Source organism: Salmo salar, chromosome ssa12, assembly GCF_905237065.1.
Source record: "Salmo salar chromosome ssa12, Ssal_v3.1, whole genome shotgun sequence".
In the NCBI taxonomy this organism is placed as follows: Eukaryota; Metazoa; Chordata; class Actinopteri; order Salmoniformes; family Salmonidae; genus Salmo; species Salmo salar.
In genome coordinates, this window is record NC_059453.1 from 29,344,293 (window position 1) to 29,365,401 (window position 21,109).

General features: G+C 41.8%; 1 protein-coding gene across 1 annotated transcript in view; it reads left to right on the forward strand.

The window, feature by feature from the left end:
- The first annotated feature begins 361 nt into the window (after positions 1-361).
- Positions 362-21,109, forward strand: part of LOC106564661 (trinucleotide repeat-containing gene 6C protein) — a 74,497-nt gene continuing 53,749 nt past the window's right edge. The window contains 1 exon segment of the mRNA XM_014130854.2: positions 362-1,176. The gene's annotated coding sequence lies outside the window, so the exon portion shown is untranslated.

Here is a 21,109-nt window from a genome sequence, read left to right on the forward strand (position 1 = left end):
CATAAACTTCTAATTTGCAAACTAATCACATACTATGTTGATACATTACTGAAACTATTTTGCCTTTTATTCACAGAACTCAATGTGTTATTTTGCATTGCCATAAATATAAACGTATTGCTGATGTACATGGCCTACAGAAATAACCTATATGGTAGTGATTACCACACATTTACCACACATATGCAACTGAAGAGTGCCCAAGGTAGGCTGCAAATAAGATATGCACTATTTTATCATCCTCTATATCTGCCTGTCCATCATTCATTCTACTGAGCAAATCAGACTGCCATTGTCAAGGGTACGACGGGGCTGGATCACGCTGTGTTGTTAGTGGGAGATCACGTGGATTGGCTGCTTGGGCATGGGGGCCACTTCCTACATGATTTCTGCTCAGAGGAGAGAGAGAGCGGTCTTAGTTTGAACAAAATGGCTGCAAGAACGCTGTCAACGAGAGCTCACTGAACGCATTATGACTGTCCACTCCTACGTTTGGATTTTTCGAGAATGTATTTTCTTGGATTCGTTTTTCAATTTGCATTCGTAGTAGCAAGGTCGTCGGTCAGATGTTGTTGCTAACCTGCTAGCTCCTCAGCTAGCGGCCTAAACACAAATTATTTCATTTTGCACTTTAACCCAAGTTTCCTAGCTAGCTAGCCATTTTCGTCGACAATTTACTGAAATCTGCCTATTTTCTTTCATTTGCAAATTACTCCTTACAACAGTCGATGACTAATGCCAACTAGCTAACGTTAACTCCGCTACTTTTTGAGTCGAATTGTTTCTCTTGCTTTTTCGTTTTGCTGCTTTTTTCGATATTTTTTCTATATCGTGATACTTTGACGTTTAGCATGTTTTTTTCGTTGCGAAAATTGTACTTTTAGTGCATCGTTGCGCTGAAATACAAATTTCTTACTGTGTGTTTTTCAAGTATCGATCTCGGTATTTTTTGTTATGAAGCTGCTCAAACAGTTATCCAGTCAGTAAGCCCCTGCAGCAGGAGAGCTGAACTTGGCTAATGCTAGCTAGCTGGAGAACTGCGAAGACTGAATTCCTGATTTGTCATTTACGGGTATTTTTCGGAAAAGGCACAGGAGAATGCTTTTCTGCATCATTCTCTGTCATGCACCAACTCTGTATTGAAAGCTGCCAAAGCTCAACGTGTGATTACGCAAGGTAAGGAACACCTTATTGAAATCCAACCACAGCTTGTTTGACAAGCGCCGTCCACCAGCCCGAGCCCCATACATTGTGTTCTATTATTATGTGACTCGAGGACTAACACTACCGTTAGTGTTTTTCTACTCTTCCAGTTTTCATAGTTACATTGCTTTTATTTACTAACTTGTATTAGCTGATGATTTATAGCAATACATTATGGGAAAGGGTAACGTCAGCTATATTACATGGCAAGTTAAATTCCTACCATGACATTACACCGAGCCTAGTCAGTATTTATTTTGCTTTACAGTCAACGAGCCAATGTCACTGATAGTAGCTAGGCTGATAAGACTTGATACCAATTAGCTGAAGCTTTAAATATAACTAGAAGGGTAACGCGCATTGCTGAACAGCTTAGTTTCACGGTTATAAAGAATTTGATGAGAACTCGTTAGTAACGTTCGCTGTTATTGACAGGGTTTGCCTTCTCTAAAATGCCAACCATGATTTATCCATGGGTTTGGATGGAAATGCACTAGAGTTTTGTGTTCAGAATCGCAAACCAGGAGCACCAGAGGCAGATTATATCATAATCTAATTAATGGTCGGTTTAGCGCGGGTTGAAATGGCACTGGAACGGACTGGCTCTCCTGATTCTAGCGGATACATGTGTTGTAGGAACAGAGCAGCTTTTCATGAAGTGGGAATACTTTCCATGTTATAAATCAGTTGATTGTGTCATATTGACCTTGAAATGTAGGCTAAAGGCTGACCCCACACACCATAATATTTGAGACTGTTCATTGTTATTCCTCTGATTCCATTCCATCAAATTGCTACAATAATGTGGGCTGCACTGGGCAGTGTTTGTTTATTTGTTAGACATCACTACCCCCTTCTCATACAGTAGAGGAAGGTATGAGTTGTGATTGAACTGTCGCTTTCCCCCTGCTATCCATATGCATCCTCCCATACCAAAGTGGTGGAGTAGATCCTACAGTCCCCACCCCCCATCTTATCTCAATCGTCAGACACCAGTGGGGCAATAATGAAATGCATAGCGAGCAGTGAGAGAGACCAGGAGTGGGGGACATGGTGGGTATATAGTATGCTTAACGTGCTTACCGGGAGGAGTGTGACCATTAATGTCAAGCTGAAGGCTCAGGCTGCCAGTTGGTTAATGCGCTGCGGTTCTTAATCAGTTCGTAAAGGTGCCTCCCCTCTCCCTCCACCCCAGCAACCTTCCTCTCTCCCAGGGTCAGGGGGACGGGGCACCACTCCTTCGCCACCCCTGTTCAACCCCCCTGGAGGGGGCATTCAAGGGGGAGGGGATGGGGCAATTGTAAAGACGTTTTAGGGGTCTGTATGTACTCAGTGAAAAGGGGGTGGGGGGGAAGCCAGTCGCTGGTGAAGGGGAGTTATGTCGGTTGCCATACTGTTTGGTGGCTTAAGGTTTCTGCATGCTTCGGTTCAGCTGCCCGAACGAGTGTGCTCGCATACTCCCTTAAAAGATCTTCACTTGAAAAATGTACAATAGTACTGTTTGTCCATCTGGAGACGCCGTAACCAGTATACAATTCCTTAAAATAGTCGAATAAATCTAGGATAACTCAACAAATCTTTCATTAATTTTGATGTTTTTTCCAAGGAGATCATTGTCACTTTAAATTGACATCTAACTAAGATGTTTGGTGCAGTATTTCTCAAGTGTTTTTTGAGAAAATACTGCACCGATCATCTTTAATGGACAACAGACATTCATTTGAAGCATCCCTACTGTTGGCCGGCGATGGGGCGTAGACTTCGGCTCTGCGAACAGCTGGGAAAAACCCTTGCCGGAGACCAAAACTAAAAAAGTTCACTATGCCTTCATAATATATGCATAAACTGTTTGGGATTGGAGACATGCGGACACATTACCCTCTCCAGACCACAGCAGGTGATAGGGCAATGGGGAAGGAAGGGGCAGTCTAGGGACTGACTGGGCATGTTGTATTAACATGAGGATGTTGGCTGCTTATGACATTCCTGTAACCTACAGGTATTATTTTGCCTTCAGTTACATTTTTTATTTTTATTTTTTTCTGAAAAAAGCATTCTTTATTAAAATATTTGACTTGACAGGTTTGATAGATGTTATAAAACAACGTGGAGCTGTGCTTAGGGAATGAAATATGCATGGGACTGGAGAGGGAGCCGTTTCATTCCCGGACTGATTACGACACGTTTGTTTTGATTAGTCTTGTAAAGGAGCCGAGGGATGGCTGCCTAGCAACACTACACCAAAACCCTTCCTTATCTCCTGTTCAGAAGGATCATTTGTTTGAAATTAGAGTGAAGGCTGCCTGAGGCGGATGTAAGAACACAAGCCGGGATTCTCTCCATCCTCAACAGCCTTGCAGACAAAACATCACGAGCAGAGTAGGCAAACCCACGGGGTGTCGTTTGCCTCAATCTATCCATCCACATCCCACACTGATCTCAGTCTCGCCCAGGCTGCCGTGCACCGCTGCAATACTAAGCCTGGCGATTACGAGCCTTTAACAGCAACAGAAAACAACCCAGGCCTGATGGATGACATGCTCTCTCTGTGTGCCAAGGGGCCGTCATGGCTGAGGCTGGTCAGGGGCTGGCGGTAGAGGGGCATCAACAGTGAAATCAACTTAATTCAATGAGGGCTTCTGCCAAACCCATTATCCTATAGCAGTATGGTGTTCTTTATAAATCCCGGGGTAAAGCTTGGGCCAAACAGCTGTTGTAATGTAATCAAAATTGGAATGAATTGAAGATCTTTCAATGGGGTGGACGGTGGCGGCTAGTTTTTCGTTTTTTTTCCTGCCAACAATGGTCAGTTCCTACTAAGGCATTCTTCCTTGAAAGTAAACAAAATCAATATGTCATTACTTCAAGGGGAGTCGGCCTCTCGTGTGTGTGTGTGTGTGTGTGTGTGTGTGTGTGTGTGTGTGTGTGTGTGTGTGTGTGTGAGAGAGGTTGAAAGTGGGAAATGGAAATATCCCTCCCCCAAGGGCCCCAGTGCCATAACCGTTGCTTATGTGGACGGTGTGGGTGAGGTCGATCGGCCAGGACCCATAATGTAGAAGGCAGTAATTAACGATGGTGCAGCCTGCCTGCGCATGTCCGGTCCGTGTTAGTGGGGAGGGCCTGGCAGGGGCACAGGGGAGGGGGTCGGGAGGGGGAGCCCAGGCAGGAACTGTCTGGCAGCAATCTAGGGGAATGTCCAGTCGGTGTCGAGGCGGGGGCCGGTGGAGGCCTCCCTCTCCCAGATCCCCGTTATGTTGGCTAATTGGAGAGACGTGAGGAGAGGCATCATCACATGTAGAGGACAGAGAGAAGCTGGACTTACCGTACTGTTTGTGTCAGACTATTAGACAATGTAATGACAACTTACTTCATCTTAAAAATTCTCAGGGATAGCCAATGTTTGTTTTGCAGTTATGTGGATAACTAAGTTATATTAGGCAACATGCTGTGGGATAAGTCACGTGTGTGCTAAGGCTTTTCCAGGTCAGGTTGAGACTTTTTTTTATTTTGAGCGTACCTGCCAAAATCTCCACTCGCATCTTCATTGATGCTTGTCTGAATAAAGGTTAAATGTAAAAAAATAAATAAAAATCAGCACAGTGACATGAATGGCATTCATACTTGGCATAGTTTGACTGCATTGTGTTGACAGTGCTTTAGCACACATGGCAATTGAGAACTTGTTTGTTCACTTCACTTTTGAATGGCAAAATATTTCAACATTGGCTTGCATTTCAGTATGGAGTCCATGTTTGCATTTAGCCTACATGCACGTTAGCTGTTTTTCTCAGCATCTTACAAGACTTCATAGATTTCCATGAGTTGAACACCGCACTAAATGCCAAACATTTTTTGTAATAAACTACTTATGGGCTAACTCCAGTACCTTGATAAGATGGCCTGCTTGTCCTATTGCACATTAGCTCAATTTCCCATCCATCTTGTCAACCATCAACCATCAGATCTGAGCTATATTATTTTTCCTCTTTCTCAGACTGTTGTGCTTTCTGCTTTTTTTTTCTTTTGACAGATCCTGTCTCACTGCTGTGGTTGGCAGCAGTGAAAGGCAGACAGTCAATGTCAGAGCAACCTTGAGGGAATGCAGTCAACTGGCTCCATTCAGGAGTCCAACTGTTTCCCTTTTTTCTTCTGTCGGTTTCATTTCGTAATGCGTAGTTATCTTGATGAAGTAATAAAAACAACCACATAACATTAACAAAAGCTGAGTTTGTAAAGGTTGCTCCAGCACTGTTGTCAGCCAGCTTATGATACTCTATCTTGAGTTGAAGTAACTTTGGCTTGCATTTCAGGTTGGAGTCCATGTTTGCATTTAGCCTACATACATGTTAGCTGATTTTCTTCAGCCTCTTACAAGACTTCATAGATTTCCATGAGTTGAACACTGCACTAAATGACAAACAGATTTTGTAATAAACTACTTATGGGCTAACTCCAGTACCTTGATAAATCCACAATAATCGAATTTCAATGACCATTTCTCTACGGCTGGCCATGATTTCCACCTGGCTACCCCAACCCCGGCCAACAGCTCTGCATCCCCCGCAGCAACTGGCCCAAGCCCCCCCCCCCCCTGCTTCTCCTTCACCCAAATCCAGACAGCTGATGTTCTGAAAGAGCTGCAAAATCTGGATCCCTACAAATCAGCTGGGCTAGACAATCTGGACCCTCTCTTCCGAAAAGTATCCAACGCCATTGTTGCAACCCCTATTTACTAGTCTGTTCAACCTCTTTCGTATCGTCTGAGATTCCTGATGATTGGAAAGCGGCCGCGGTCATCCCCCTCTTCAAAGAGGGAGACACTCTAGACCCAACCTGCTACAGACCTATATCCATCCTGCCCTGCCTTTCTAAAGTCTTCGAAAGCCAAGTGAACAAACAGAACAAACGAATCCCACCGTACCTTCTCTGCTATGCAATCTGGTTTCCGAGCTGGTCACGGGTGCACCTCAGCCACACTCAAGGTCCTAAACGATACCATAACCACCATCGATAAAAAAGCAGTACTGTGCAGCCGTCTTCATTGACCTGGCCAAGGCTTTCGACTCTGTCAATCACCGTATTCTTATCGGCAGACTCAACAGCCTTGGTTTCTCTGACTGCCTCACCTAGCTCACAAACTACTTCTCAGAGTTTAGTGTGTCAAATCGGAGGGCGTGTTGTCCGGACCTCTGGCAGTCTCTATGGGGGTGCCACAGGGTTAACCTCTTACATCTAGACGTTCCGCTAGCGGAACACCTGCTCCAATATCCAATGAGGGGCGTGGCGCGAAATACAAATTCCTCTAAAATCCGAAAACTTCAATTTTTCAAACATATGACTATTTTACAGCATTTTAAAGACAAGACTCTCGTTAATCTAACCACACTGTCCGATTTCAAAAAGGCTTTACAACGAAAGCAAAACATTAGATTATGTCAGCAGAGTACCCAGCCAGAAATAATCAGACACCCATTTTTCAAGCTAGCATATAATGTCACAAAAAACAAAACCACAGCTAAATGCAGCACTAACCTTTGATGATCTTCATCAGATGACAACCCTAGGACATTATGTTATAGAATGCATGCATGTTTTGTTCAATCAAGTTCATATTTATATCAAAAAACAGCTTTTTTACATTAGCATGTGACGTTCAGAACTAGCATACCCCCCCGCAAACATCCGGTGAATTTACTAAATTACTCACGATAAACGTTCACAAAAAACATAACAATTATTTTAAGAATTATAGATACAGAACTCGTCTATGCACTCGATATGTCCGATTTTAAAATAGCTTTTCGGTGAAAGCACATTTTGCAATATTCTCAGTAGATAGCCCAGCCATCACGGCTAGCCATTTAGACACCGACCAAGTTTAGCCCTGATCAAAATCAGATTTACTATTACAAAAGTTTCATTACCTTTGTTGTCTTCGTCAGAATGCACTCCCAGGACTGCTACTTCAATAACAAATGTTGGTTTGGTCCAAAATAATCCATCGTTATATCCAAATTGCGGCGTTTTGTTCGTGCGTTCCAAGACACTATCCGAAATGGTAAATCAGGGTTACGAGCATGGCGCAATTCGTGACGAAAGATTTCTAAATATTCCATTACCGTACTTCGAAGCATATCAACCGCTGTTTAAAATCAATTTTTATGCCATTTTTCGCGTAAAAAAACGATAATATTCTGACCGGGAATATCCGTTTAGCTAAACAGAGGAAAGAAAACAAAGCTTTCGGTCGACGCGGGCACGAGCCTGAGTCTCACAGTACTGTAACCAGCCACTACCCAAACGCGCTACTTTGTTTCAGCCAGAGCCTGCAATGCCACGATTCAGCATTTTGCCGCCTTCTGAGAGTCCATGTGAGCCGTAGAAAGTGTCACGTAAGAGCAGAGATCCCCTGTAATAGATAGAGATAATCAACAAGGCCAAGAAATGGTCAGACAGGGTACTTCCTGTACAGAATCTTCTCAGGTTTTGGCCTGCCAAATGAGTTCTGTTATACTCACAGACACCATTCAAACAGTTTTAGAAACTTTGGAGTGTTTTCTATCCAAAGCTAATAATTATATGCATATTCTAGTTTCTGGGCAGGAGTACTAATCAGATTAAATCGGTAAGTTTTTTATCCGTCCGTGAAAATACTGCCCCCTAGCCATAACAGGTTAAATTCTTGGGCCGACTCTTTTCTCTGTATAAATCAATGATGTCACTCTTGCTGCTGGTGATTCTCTGATCCACCTGTACACAGAATGGTTTCGTCTGCGTAGATCTGGACTTTCTTTGGACACTGTGTTAACAAACCTCCAAACGAGCTTCAACGCCATACAACACTCCTTCCGTGGCCTCCAACTGCTCTTAAATGCTAGTAAAATGAAATGCATGCTCTTCAACCGATCGCTGCCCACACCCGCCCGCCCAAGTAGCATCACTACTCTGGACGGTTCTGACTTAGAATATGTGGACAACTATAAATACCTAGGTGTCTGGCTAGACTGTAAACTCTCCTTCCAGACTCACATTAAGCATCTCCAATCCAAAGTTAAATCTAGAATGTCATTTACAAAATAGCCTCCAACACTCTACTCAGGAGATTGGATGCAGTCTATCAGTGTCATCCGTTTTGTCACCAAAGCCCCATATACTACCCACCACTGCGACCTGTATGCTCTCATTGGCTGGTCCTCGCTACATATTCGTCGCCAAACCCACTGGTTCCAGGTCATCTATAAGTCTTTGCTAGGTTAAGCTCCGCCATATCTCAGCTCAATGGTCACCATAGCAACACCCACCCATAGCATGCGCTCCAGCACGTATATTTCACTGGTCACCCCCAAAGCAAATACCTCCTTTTGCCGCCTTTCCTTCCAGTTCCTTCCAAGCGTCAGCTGTCAGAGCAGCTTACCGATCGCTGCAGCCCATCTGTAAATAGCCCATCCAACCAACTACCTACCCCATCCCCATATTTGTTTTTGTTTTTCTGCTCGTTTGCACACCAGTATTTCTACTTGCACATCCTCATCTGCACATATATCACTATAGTGTAAATTGCTAAATTGAAATTACTTTGCCACTATTGGCCTATTTATTGCCTAACCTCCTTACTTCATTTGCTCACACTGTATACAGATTTTCCGTTGTGTTACTGACTGTACGTTTGTTTATCCCATGTGTAACACTTGCTTTTGCCGCACTGCTTTGCTTTATCGTGGCCAGGTCGCAGTTGTAAATGAGAACTTGTTCTCAGCTGGCCTACCTGGTTAAATAAAGGTGAAACAAAAAAAATAAAAAGTAGAATGACTGTCTCACAAATAAACCCACTTTTCTCACCTCTCCAGTGGCCTATGTGGCTTGTCAACCCAGCTAAAGTACAGGTTATCAGAGTACAGTGTTCTACTAAGAGCTTTTCTCTATTACAGTTATGGTCATATAACTCTTCTCAGCCTTAGAATAAAGTACGAGGGTACTTTTCCTTATTGTCGGGGTCACAGTCCACAATCCACATTTCTCTGGCAGCTTAGGCTGCTTTTAGACAAGCAGCCCAATTCTGATATTTTTTTTCTCTCCTTTTGACCAATCAGATCAGCTCTGAAAGAGATCTGATGTGAAAAGACTAATTAGTGGGGGAAAATATCAGAATTGGGCTGCCTGTCTAAACATAGCCATTGAGCGCAGAGGTCTAAGGCGCCGCTTCGCAGTGCTCGAGGCGTCACTACACACCCTGGTTCGATCCCGTGATTGGCCCAGCGTCGTCCGGGTTAGGGGAGGGTTTGGCCGGGGTAGGCCGTCATTGTAAATAATAATTTGTTCTTAACTGACTTGTCTTGTTAAATAAATAAAAGTATAGAAACTGACAGACTCTCCGTGCTGTCTCTATACACTGCAATATGCTCAATAGTCTATAGCCTTTGGCACAACGGAAGCTTTTTTATCAACCTGAAGTTTGATTTCTTTACCTAATGAACTGCCAGAACAAAAGTTCCCTGTTGACTTGGTGAGGAAGCAGCTGTGGACGACACTGACGTCTAATAATTTCTAAAAGAAAACTTCAAAGGAGTTTTATTCTTAGCTTTTGTTGGGCTCTCGCCGCCAGCAACCAAGAGTATGAAAACCACCCCCCCTCTTTTCCATTCATTGAGTCAGCCCAGCAGCATAGTTGAGATAGCTGTTGTTCCCACTCATAAGGGCAGGCTGCATATTTCCACATGATGATCTCCACCTGGCTTTAAAGCAGCACTGGTAACTGGAATGAGCAGAATGCTCCAGAACTGAGAGTGACACGCTGTTTTTATTACTTTAGTTGGGGAATTTACAGGCTTGTTTTCCCGTCCATCAGCACTAAAGCGGCGATGAGCAATTGAAACAATAACAAAGCCAACTCCCCACCCCTGTTTCGGTAAAAAGCTGAGGGATGGGGCTGGAGAAATGTAACCACCCTCAAATTCATAGACCGGGCTATGGCCATCCATGACTTAAAAATGTATATTTCTGTGCATGTTTTGAGGCTAAATATTGTTTACATTTACTTTTGTTTACAAACATTGGATTAAAACAAACATTTTTTTGATTCTGATGTGGTACGACAGTTAAACTAAGCGCATGAGGCATTTCTAAGTTATATTTTCCCACAATCAATGGGTACATATCATTCATTTATAAATCCCAAAATGGATGTATTAACTGCTGACTGATCCTTTAAAACTGAACTAGACTAAGGCTAGTGCCAGAGCTGGCCAAAAGCAGTGCACTTTATAGGGAAAAGGGTGCCATTTTGGACACAGCCTAAGATTACACTAGTCTCCTCCGTCTTTAATGGTGGCTGTGGGATTACTACTCTCCAGCCAGGTTGTTGGTAGCCGTCCTGGATAATGGCTGTGTGAAAGGGCTCAGGAGAGCTGTAGCTTTCCTAATGCCTGACTGCAGGAAAGCAAAAGGAAGGGGGATGGAGACTGTGGTGGCTTCACCCCCCTCTCTTCCCTTCCTCATCCTCCATGGCTTTGCTCCGTCGTTCGTTCGTACAGTGGCAGTGTTAGCCGGAAGGCTCCAGAACACGCAGCAGCACTGTTTGCCTTGCGGCCATCATGGCAACCTTGTCTCTGTCAGGGACGTCTAGTTCTGCTCTGCACACTGCCCTCCAGCCTGAGCCTGACTGTCTCTCTCTTTCTCTCTCCCCCCTGCTATACCCCCCTCTTCTCCTCTGGCGCTCCTCGCTTGCTCACCCAAGGTGCATGGATATTATTAAGCTTCTCTTTTCTCCATATCTCTCTCTCTCTCTCTCTCTCGCCTTCCTCTATCCTGCTGCGTTTTGCGTTTTTCCTCTGCTCCCCAGTGAGCTTTCTCTCTCCCTTCACAGATGCTCCCCCCCCCCCCCCATCTCTCTCGTCTCTTCTTGCCCTATCTCCCTTTCCCGACGGCTGTCGTTCTTAATTGGTGTTGCTCTGCCTCTCTTTTCATCCTCTGGCTTTCCTCTCTTCCTCCCCGGTGTGAGCAGCAGCTCCAGCATCTCTCTGTGAACACACCTCAGACGCGCTGTGCGTCTCAAACACACACCAGTTAGTCCCTCTTAACAAGCGCTGCTATTTTTGTGTAGCAGGATCCTCACAGACCATAAAAGTCTTTCCTTCCTGTTATGCTTTCTGTCTGCTTTGATTCTGGTCATGCAGAGTTTATATACAGCTCACAGATGGAAGGAAACCTTTGCAATGCAATGCCTTTGAATGCTCAACTCAGCTACTATTTTTATCCATAAACAATTGTTAGAAGTGTGCTTTAAAGTGGCTAAGCAAATCAATCTATATATACAAAGGGTGTGTAATCCAAAAACATGGGGAAAGGCGATATAAACTCAGCAAAAGAAGAAACGTCCTCTCACTGTTAACTGTGTTTATTTTCAGCAAACTTAACATGCGTAAATATTTGTATGAACATCAGATTCAACAACTGAGACGTTGTTACTCGTGGTCTGCCACTGCGAGGACGATCAGCTGTCCATCCTGTCTCCCTGTAGCGTTGTCTTAGGCATCTCACCTTCCGGACATTGCAATTCATTGCCCTGGCCACATCTGCAGTCCTCATGTCTCATTGCAGCATGCGTAAGGCACGTTCAGACAGATGAGCAGGGACCCTGTTCATCTTTCTTTTGGTGTTTTTCAGTCAGTAGAAAGGCCTCTTTAGTGTCCTAAGTTTTCATAACTGTGACCTTAATTGCCTACCGTCTGTAAGCTGTTAGTGTCTGAACGACCGTTCCACAGGTGCATGTTCATTAACTGTTTATGGTTCATTGAACAAGCATGGGAAACAGTGTTTAAATCCTTTCCAATGAGGATCTGTGAAGTTATTTTGATTTTTGCGAATTATCTTTGGGTCCTGAAAAGGCCCGTTTCTTTTTTTTGCTGAGTTTACATGTATCTAGGCTATAGGTCTTCCACAGTATATAACAGGCATATGATACGGTATAGGCCTACTAGACTGGAGTGCCAGGCAGGTTCAGAGAGCACTGCTTCACTTGAGTGTGTCAGCTAGTCTCTCTCTGTGTGGAGTGCCTCTGCCAGGCAGGTGTAACTTGATCCCCAGCCAACCCAACGTGTCAGCCTGACTCTGGGGGTGACGGTGTCAGCAGCTCAGTGGAGACTGGCAGGGACACAAGGGCACAGTCACACTGCCCTTGTCATTTCCCCTAAACTGGTGCCTTCCCTCTGTCTGTATTGCTATCTTGCTTGCTTCCTGTCTCTTTCTCTCTCGTTCTGTCATGGGACAACTATGCTATTTGACAACCTTTACTGTACATTTCTCTCTTTCTCGCTTTTCATTCTCTCATCCCCTTTTGCTTTTCTCCTTCCTCTCTCCTCTCACCTGGCTTCCTTGAGGGTAATTAGAAGTGAGAAGCAGGGCACCATGCTCACCACCACCCCCTGCGAGTCTGTGCTGTCTCTGGAGGGAACTCCTGTGGAGGAGGAACTCCTGTGGAGGAGGAACTCCTGTGAGGAGGAACTCCTGTGAGGAGGAACTCCTGTGAGGAGGAACTCCTGTGAGGAGGAACTCCTGTGAGGAGGAACTCCTGTGAGGAGGAACTCCTGGAGCAGACAGAGCGGTTGCTCAGTGTCGTAGCTGGATGCAGTACTGTCTTAGTCGGCACAATTATGCTGCTTTTTTTTGGCTCTTTTCGGATTAGGCCCAGCTGCTAGTTAAGTCTTCAAATTGTACTGTGCTTTCTAGGATTTAGATTGAATGGCAACTACTTTGGGTTTAGTGTGAGACAGTTCCAACACTAAGACTCTGTTAGGGACAGAGCGCTGGCACTGTGCTGTCATGTTAAATCTCTGGTTCAGACCAGATGATTATAACATTGACTTGAATGGGGATGCCCGTTATATTGAATCTATTTCTATGAAGGGCAGCAGGGCACATTCAGCACAATAACAATAAATCATTTTCCAAGGGAGAAAAACGTGTGGATATGAACACACGTACTCCATTACATGCTCGCTTACACATACAGACTTATACATACACACACACACACACAATCTCGCTCTCTTTCTCTTCTCTCCTTCTCTCTGTTGTCAAACTGTTTAATAATTTAATGTGTTTATTGTTTGTCTTTTTTATGTACTTGTCTACAAGTTTATATATGTTTACAACAAGCAAGGGGAAGATATCAGAATAGGGGCCTTGGGGAATAATAACATTTGTACTGTAGTGAAGCCGTCTCTAGAGTAATGCAAGGTCTCTTTCATCATCATGTGAAACATCAATTGCTATGGAAATGCTGGGATGTGTTTTTCAATGATGTTAAAGGTAATTATGATGTAATTATGATGGTGATAAGATATGGATTACAATTATCATGAATATTAAGGCTATACGCACTACATGTTACACACATAGACACTCAACCATGCAAATTGGAGTTATTTTTTTATTTGGACATCACACATTATAGTCTTACTCTTATACAGACATCGTACACACTCTCACTAAATCACATCCAATATCATACACATCAACCGACTCATTTACTACACACATCTTGTAATATATATTGTAACAAACATAATATCTTAATTTTATAACATCTGTGGTATTGGCTCACAGGCAAACAGGCAAGGGAATAAAACACATATTGCTAGAACCTATTTCTTGAATTCTAAATATCAGACATTTGAAAGCTCTAGTTTTGACCTTCATAATACCTCTGATGGCAGTAACTTTACAAGCACTAATTATGGTTAATTTAGACTGAGAATAGTATCTAGTTATGGTAAGGGGTGAAATAAGTATAGCCAATTATAATTGTAACGGTTTAGCAGATTATAAAAAGATCAGTCTTTACATGGCTATAAGAAAAGGAATATAACATATACTGTTCAGGAAACTCACTCTACATCCTTAGATGAAGTTGCGTGGGAAAAGGAATGGGGTGGTGAAATAATTTTCTGTCATGGACAAAGGAACTCAAAAGGTGTGGTGGCATTAACTAACAAAAATTTCAAATGTGCAAATAGTCAGGAATGATTCGCTCTCCTTCCGTGGCCTCCAACTGCTCTTAAATGCAAGTAAAACTAAATGCATGCTATTCAACCGTTCGCTGCCCGCCCGTCCAGCATCACTACTCTGGACGGTTCTGACTTAGAATATGTGAACAACTACAAATACCTAGGTGTCTGGTTAGACTGTAAACTCTCCTTCCAGACTCGCATTAAACATCTCCAATCCAAAATTAAATCTAGAATCGGCTTCCTATTTCGCAACAAAGCATCCTTCGCTCATGCTGCCAAACATACCCTCGTAAAACTGACCATCCTACCGATCCTCGACTTCGGCGATGTCATTTACAAAATAGCCTCCAACACTCTACTCAACAAATTGGATGCAGTCTATCACAGTGCCATCTGTTTTGTCACCAAAGCCCCATATACTACCCACCACTGCGACCTGTATGCTCTCATTGGCTGGCCCTCGCTTCATACTCGTTGCCAAACCCACTGGCTCCAGGTCATCTACAAGTCTCTGCTAGGTAAAGCCCCGCCTTATCTAGCTCACTGGTCACCATAGCAGCACCCACTCGTAGCACGCGCTCCAGCAGGTATATCTCACTGGTCACCCCCAAAGCTAATTCTTCCTTTGGCCGCCTCTCCTTCCAGTTCTCTGCTGCCAATGACTGGAACGAACTGCAAAAATCTCTGAACCTGGAGACTCTTACCTCCCTCACTAGCTTTAAGCACCAGCTGTCAGAGCAGCTCACAGATCACTGCACCTGTACATAGCTCATCTGTAAATAGCCCATCCAATCTACCTCATCCCCATACTGTATTTATTTATTTATCTTGCTCCTTTGCACCCCAGTATCTCTACTTGCACATTCATCTTCTGCACACCCTACCATTCCAGTGTTTAATTGCTATATTGTAATTACTTCGCCACCATGGCCTATATATTGCCTTACCTCTCTTATCCTCCCTCATTTGCACATGCTGTTTATAGATTTTTGTACTGTATTATTGTATATTTGTTTATTCCATGTGTAACTCTGTATGTGTCGAACTGCTTTGCTTTATTTTGGCCAGGTTGCAGTTGCAAATGAGAACTTCTTGTCAACTTGCCTACCTGGTTAAATAAAGGTGAAATAAATAAATAAAAAAGGAAGGAAGGTGGATCCTTTTTAAATATGAAAGTGGATGAAAAAGAGATTTGGCTCATTAATCTATATGGTCCAAATCAGGATGATCCATATTTCTTCGAAAACATTCAAATGTATTGAACTTACAGGCAACAAATGATCAAATCATTATGGTAGGAGACTAGAACACAGTGTAAAGTACCTCAATGGACCGTAAAGGTAATCACTCTACAAACTGTCATCACCGTGCCCTTAAGGAAATCACAAATATTATGGGCACATTAGAAATAGTGGATATTTGGAGACTAAAGAACCCCGACCTAGTGAGATATACATGGAGACTTAATCAAGCTAGTTGTTTTGACTACTTTCTTGTCTCTTTCTCTCTTGCATCAAAGGTTAAAGTTTTAATAGGAGACAATGTGATGGGATCATCATGTAATTAGCATTCACAAAAGTCTTATAGATTTTCCACGTGGACGGAGATATTCTAAATTTAATCAAAGTTTACTGGAGGACAACTTAGTTAAAAATAAGACAAAATAATTTTTAACTGAATTTTTCCAGTATAATATACGTTCAGCAAATCCCCTTATTGTTTGGGATACCTTTAAATGTACCTTCAGGGGTCATTCAATTCAATATTCATCAATAATAAAAAAGCAGTTTCTGGCTAAAGAGACAAGACTAACAAGGGAAATCCCTGAACTAATAGTACAGGTAGATAGCAATACAAATAATACTTCAGAGGTACAAAATAAGTAAGAGGAAAAACAACAAAAATAACTTATTCAAGAACAATCTAATGTAATCTATTACAAAAATAAAGCTAACTGGATGGAATATGGAGAAAAATGCTCAATTCTTCCTGAATCTCCAGTACAGGAACGCTAACACAAATAATTTGCAGAAACTCGTTTCTGCAGACACCGTCATCTATGATTCTCCGAATTATATTTTAAGAGGAAGCTAATTATTTTAGGCAGATTTTCTCTTTTCCGTCTCATCCTCTCCCACTAAATGAAGATTACGGTAAGTAATTCTTTCCAAATAATATAAAAACGGAAAATTTAACAAATGTACAGAAAGATCAGTGTGATGGCCAAATTTCAGAGGAATAACTTTGAGGCTATTAAATCCTTTCAGTCTGGAAAAACCCTAGAGCTTGTTGGCGTTGAGGTATATCAAGTAGTTTTTTGATATACTAAAGCTCCATTGTTAGATTGTTTTAACTACTCCTATAGAAATGGTAGTCTGTCAGGTACTCAGCAGGAAGGTCTGATTTCTCTATTAAAACAAGACCCAGATGCCAAATATAAAGACCCAGTCTATCTTTACACTTTACACCCCTTACACTTCAATGTTGTGATGCAAAAATACTAGCGAAATGTATAGCACTCAGAATTAAAAGGGTTTTACCAGGTATTGTTCATCAATCAGATTTTTTACATGGACAATACATTGGAGATAATATACGACACCTACTAGAAATAATAGAACATCATGAAACATTTGATAAAGTTAGACTGTATTTTATTTATAAATGCCTGGATTTTTCAATTTCGGTAAATATTTTATAAAATGGGTAAAAAGAATAATGTATAGCAACCCCAGGTTTAAAATAGTAAATAACGACTACTTCTCAGAGTTTTGAATTGTCAGGAGGAGTTAAACAAGGGTGCCCACTGTCACCATATCTATTCGTTATGGCCATCGAAATGCTAGCTATTTAAATCAGATCCAATAACAACATTAGAGGATTAGAAATCCAAGGCTTAAAAACAAAGGTGTCCATGTATGCGGATGACTCAAGTTTTAAATTAAGACCGCAAGCAAGATTCCTGCAGTGTCTCATTGAAGATCTAGATAACTTTTCTGTGCTCTCTGGACTAAAACCTAATTATGATAAGTGTACAATATAATGTATTGTCTTTAAAAAAATACAGCTTTTACATTGCCCTGCAGTTTACTTTTAAAATGGGCTGATGGTGAAGTAGACATACTCGGTATTCATATCACAAAATATATAAATAAGCTCTCCGCAATGAATTTCAATAGAAAACTTGTAAAAATAGACAAGATCCTGCAACCATGGAGAGGTAAATACCTGTCTATTTATGGAAAAATTGCCCTGACTAACTCCTTAGTCATATCTCAGTTTACTCGGAGTCAATCACCACCTTCCGGAGACACCTGAAACCCCACCTCTTTAAGGAATACATAGGATGAAGTAATCCTTCTAACCCCCCCCTTAAAATATTTAGATGCACTATTGTAAAGTGGTTGTTCCACTGGATATCATAAGGTGAATGCACCATTTTGTAAGTCGCTCTGGATAAGAGCGTCTGCTAAATGACTTAAATGTAAATGTAATGTACTCACTTATGGCGCTGCCAACTCATCATTGTTGTTTTTTTGAAATCATATGAGCAAATAATATTTTGCTATATCTGGGACGCTAAACTAGACAAAATAAAACGTGCCTATCTATATAATGAATATGAATTGGGTGGGTTGAGATGATTAAATATAAAAACACTAAACCTCTCTAAAAGCTTCACTCATTCAAAAGTTTTATTTCAACCCTAAATGGTTCTCAAGTAGATGACCAAGTAAAGCTCATCCATTGTTTAAAAATTGCCTTTGTGCAGATTGCCATGTCTCATTTTCGATTAATTGAAAATGATACTTTTCTTCATAGTATCTCTCTTTTTCAAACAAGCATTGCAGAGCTGGCTACAATTTCAATTTCATCACCCTGTAAAGATGGTAAAATATAACATATTATGGCTCAACTCAAATGTGCTGGTTGATAAAATGGCAGTATTTATGGGAAAGATGTTTCAAAAAGGGTATTTTGTTCTTAAATGATATTGTAAATTGGAATGGTAGAGTTATGTCCTCCTTGGAGTTATCAGAATTGTACGGGAAGGTCTGCTCAATCCAAGAGTACAACCAATTGATTACAGCATTACCCCAAAAATGGAGGAGGCAGGTGGCAATGGGAGGAGTTAGGGAACTGGTCTGTCTGCCCAGTATAAAGGATCAAAACTGGGGAAGGAATAAAAATAGCATAAATAGGAAAGTATACCAGTTTGATTTGAGGACCAGGATTTTGACAACTGTGCCATACAGATTGCAAACTAGTTGGGAAGAGATTTTTGATGTACTGTTTCCATGGTACAGGGTGTATGAGTTGATATATAAAACAACGCAAGATTCAAGACTTTATTCTTTTCAGCTAAAATTATTATATTCTTGCCACCAACAAAATGTTGAATATTTGGGGCATAAAAACATTGAAGCGCTGCAGATTTTGTTGTGAGGATACAGAATCAATAGATTTATTTTGGTATTGCACCTCAGGTAGCCTGTTTCTGGTCTCAGGTTCAGGAATTGCTGAAAATGCATAGCATTGATCTAAAATTGACCTTAAAAATAGTACTGTTAGGAGATCTGGAGAGACCGGGTCAGTCAATTACTAATATACTAATACTCTTAGTAAAAGTATTTATCTTCAACTCGCAATTTGTGGATTCTATTCAATTAGATAGATTGAAATTGTATGCTAAACATCATAGCATAGTTGAAAGATATATGTGTTGCGTAGAAACCCGACGTGGGTGGCCAGCAGAGATGGATGGGATGGGCTGAGGGTTGGGATGTGGAATTGGCGACGAGTGGAGTTGCTGTGTGGGAGATAAAATGATGGTCAAAGGTAAAAATAAAACATAATAAAAAGTACATTTGAATGACACTAAGTGGCAGTGTTTTTTTCAACTAATGCCGGTTTGCTTGAGGCTGATGCCGTGCAGGTGTTTGTACACATGCATATGCACACACTCTCATTCAAATAAACCCATACAAGAACACACACATACATGTACTAGTGCCAGACATGCACACAAACATATACAGTTGGCATTGCTGTTATGACTTTAGTTGACCTTGATGTCCTTTTGTTTTAAATGTATTTTTTTTTAGGGGGGGGGGCATATTTAGCTGTTTTCTTTCTTTTTTCTCTTTAGTTCATGGTTGTTGGTGCATTGGGGGGTTCTTGGGGGTGGGGAATGGAATTAATTGTATTTTTTAAATTTTTTCTTGGGTGGGCTGTGGGAGGGGTCTCGAATGGTTGAGGGACAGCTGTGGGGGTACTGTGGGGGCATCTTGGAGGGTTCGGGTTCACGTTTTTTGGCCTGTGTCGCTCTGAATGGGAGTCTGTTGGATAACTGGTATTCTGTAGTTGTTGAGCGTCTTCACTGCAAGTATGATTTTAGTATGTTTCGGATATTCAATAAAAAAAATTAAAAACATGGGAATAAAAAAAAAAAGATGTTCAGTTTGTCTGCTGCGGTGCAGAAATAGATATCTGTAACATTAAATTTTGGGAATCGCTAAATGTTTCATTTAACCTTTTATTTTGACAAGAAGTCATGCTGAGACCAAGGTCTCTTTTACGGATGAGCCCTCTAATTACCCAAAATATAGGCTACACATCAATACACAGGTTTCGATTTCAATGCTGTTCCTATGGATGAGTGAGGCAGCACAGCAGTGAACAATGGCTTGTTATGATCTTGGATACAGGAACCCAGTCAGGTGGTTATACTGTACAGCGTGGTGTGTTAGAGTCGGAGACTCTCTTTCGGAAAATTCCATCACTTAAAGGGTTCCACCGGATATTTTTATATCCCGATCCAATGTCCCCATCCCCCTCCTTCCACCCCTTTCTATTCTGAGGGTGATTTCAACATTCAGAACAGTGACAGCGAGCTTACCCCCTGCTTTTTGGACAGGAGCCAAGGAATATCAGCAGGGAGGATGGTGGTGGGGAGAGATGCCAGTTAGACTGACCGGGCATTGTGATTGGTCGAGGGGGTAGTAGGGGGCGGGTGACGGGGGGTGGTAGCCTATGAGGTTGTTGGATTCTTAGTGCTGTGCAGGAGCGCTGGTCTGGTTAATAGGCAGGTCTGAGAGAGGAGACACGATTGAGCTCCTACTTATTACCAGGCAGAGATCAACCAGCCTTTCAGCCGGATTAGATACTAATGCACCACACACAGACACACAGTTCCCTCTATAATGAATACGAGTCTGATAGTGTGTTGTACTGTCCTCCCTCAGTCATTACAGCTAGACAAGGCCTCTGTCAGTATTCCCTGCTTTTAAGCAGTACACTAGCTGTACTGTAGATTGACAGTTAACCTCTATGGGCTAGGTGGGACGCAAGCGTCCCACCCGTGGTGCACTCCATCAACAGCAGGTGCATTTCAAGAGCGGCAAATTTGAATCCAAATAAATGTCAAAATTCAAATTTTTCAAACATACAACTATTTTACACCCTTTGAAAGATAAACATCTCCTTAATCTAACCACGTTTTACGATTTCAAAAAGGTTTTACGGCGAAAGCATAAATTTAGAGTATGTTAGGACAGTACATTTACAAGAGTTGTGTGTAATGTTTTGTCAATTCAAAGACAGGGTCACCAAAACCATAAAACCAGCTAAAATGATGCACTAACCTTTTACAATCTCCATCAGATGACACTCCTAGGACATTATGTTAGACAATGCATGCATTTTTAGTTCTATCAAGTTCATATTTATATCCAAAAACAGCGTTTTACTATGGCATTGATGTTGAGGAAATCGTTTCCCTCCAATAACCGGCAGTCAAGTCAACACCACAAATTAAATAATTAAAATTAGAAAACATTGGTAAAATATTATATTGTCATTTAAATAATTATAGATTTACATCTCTTGAACGCAATCAA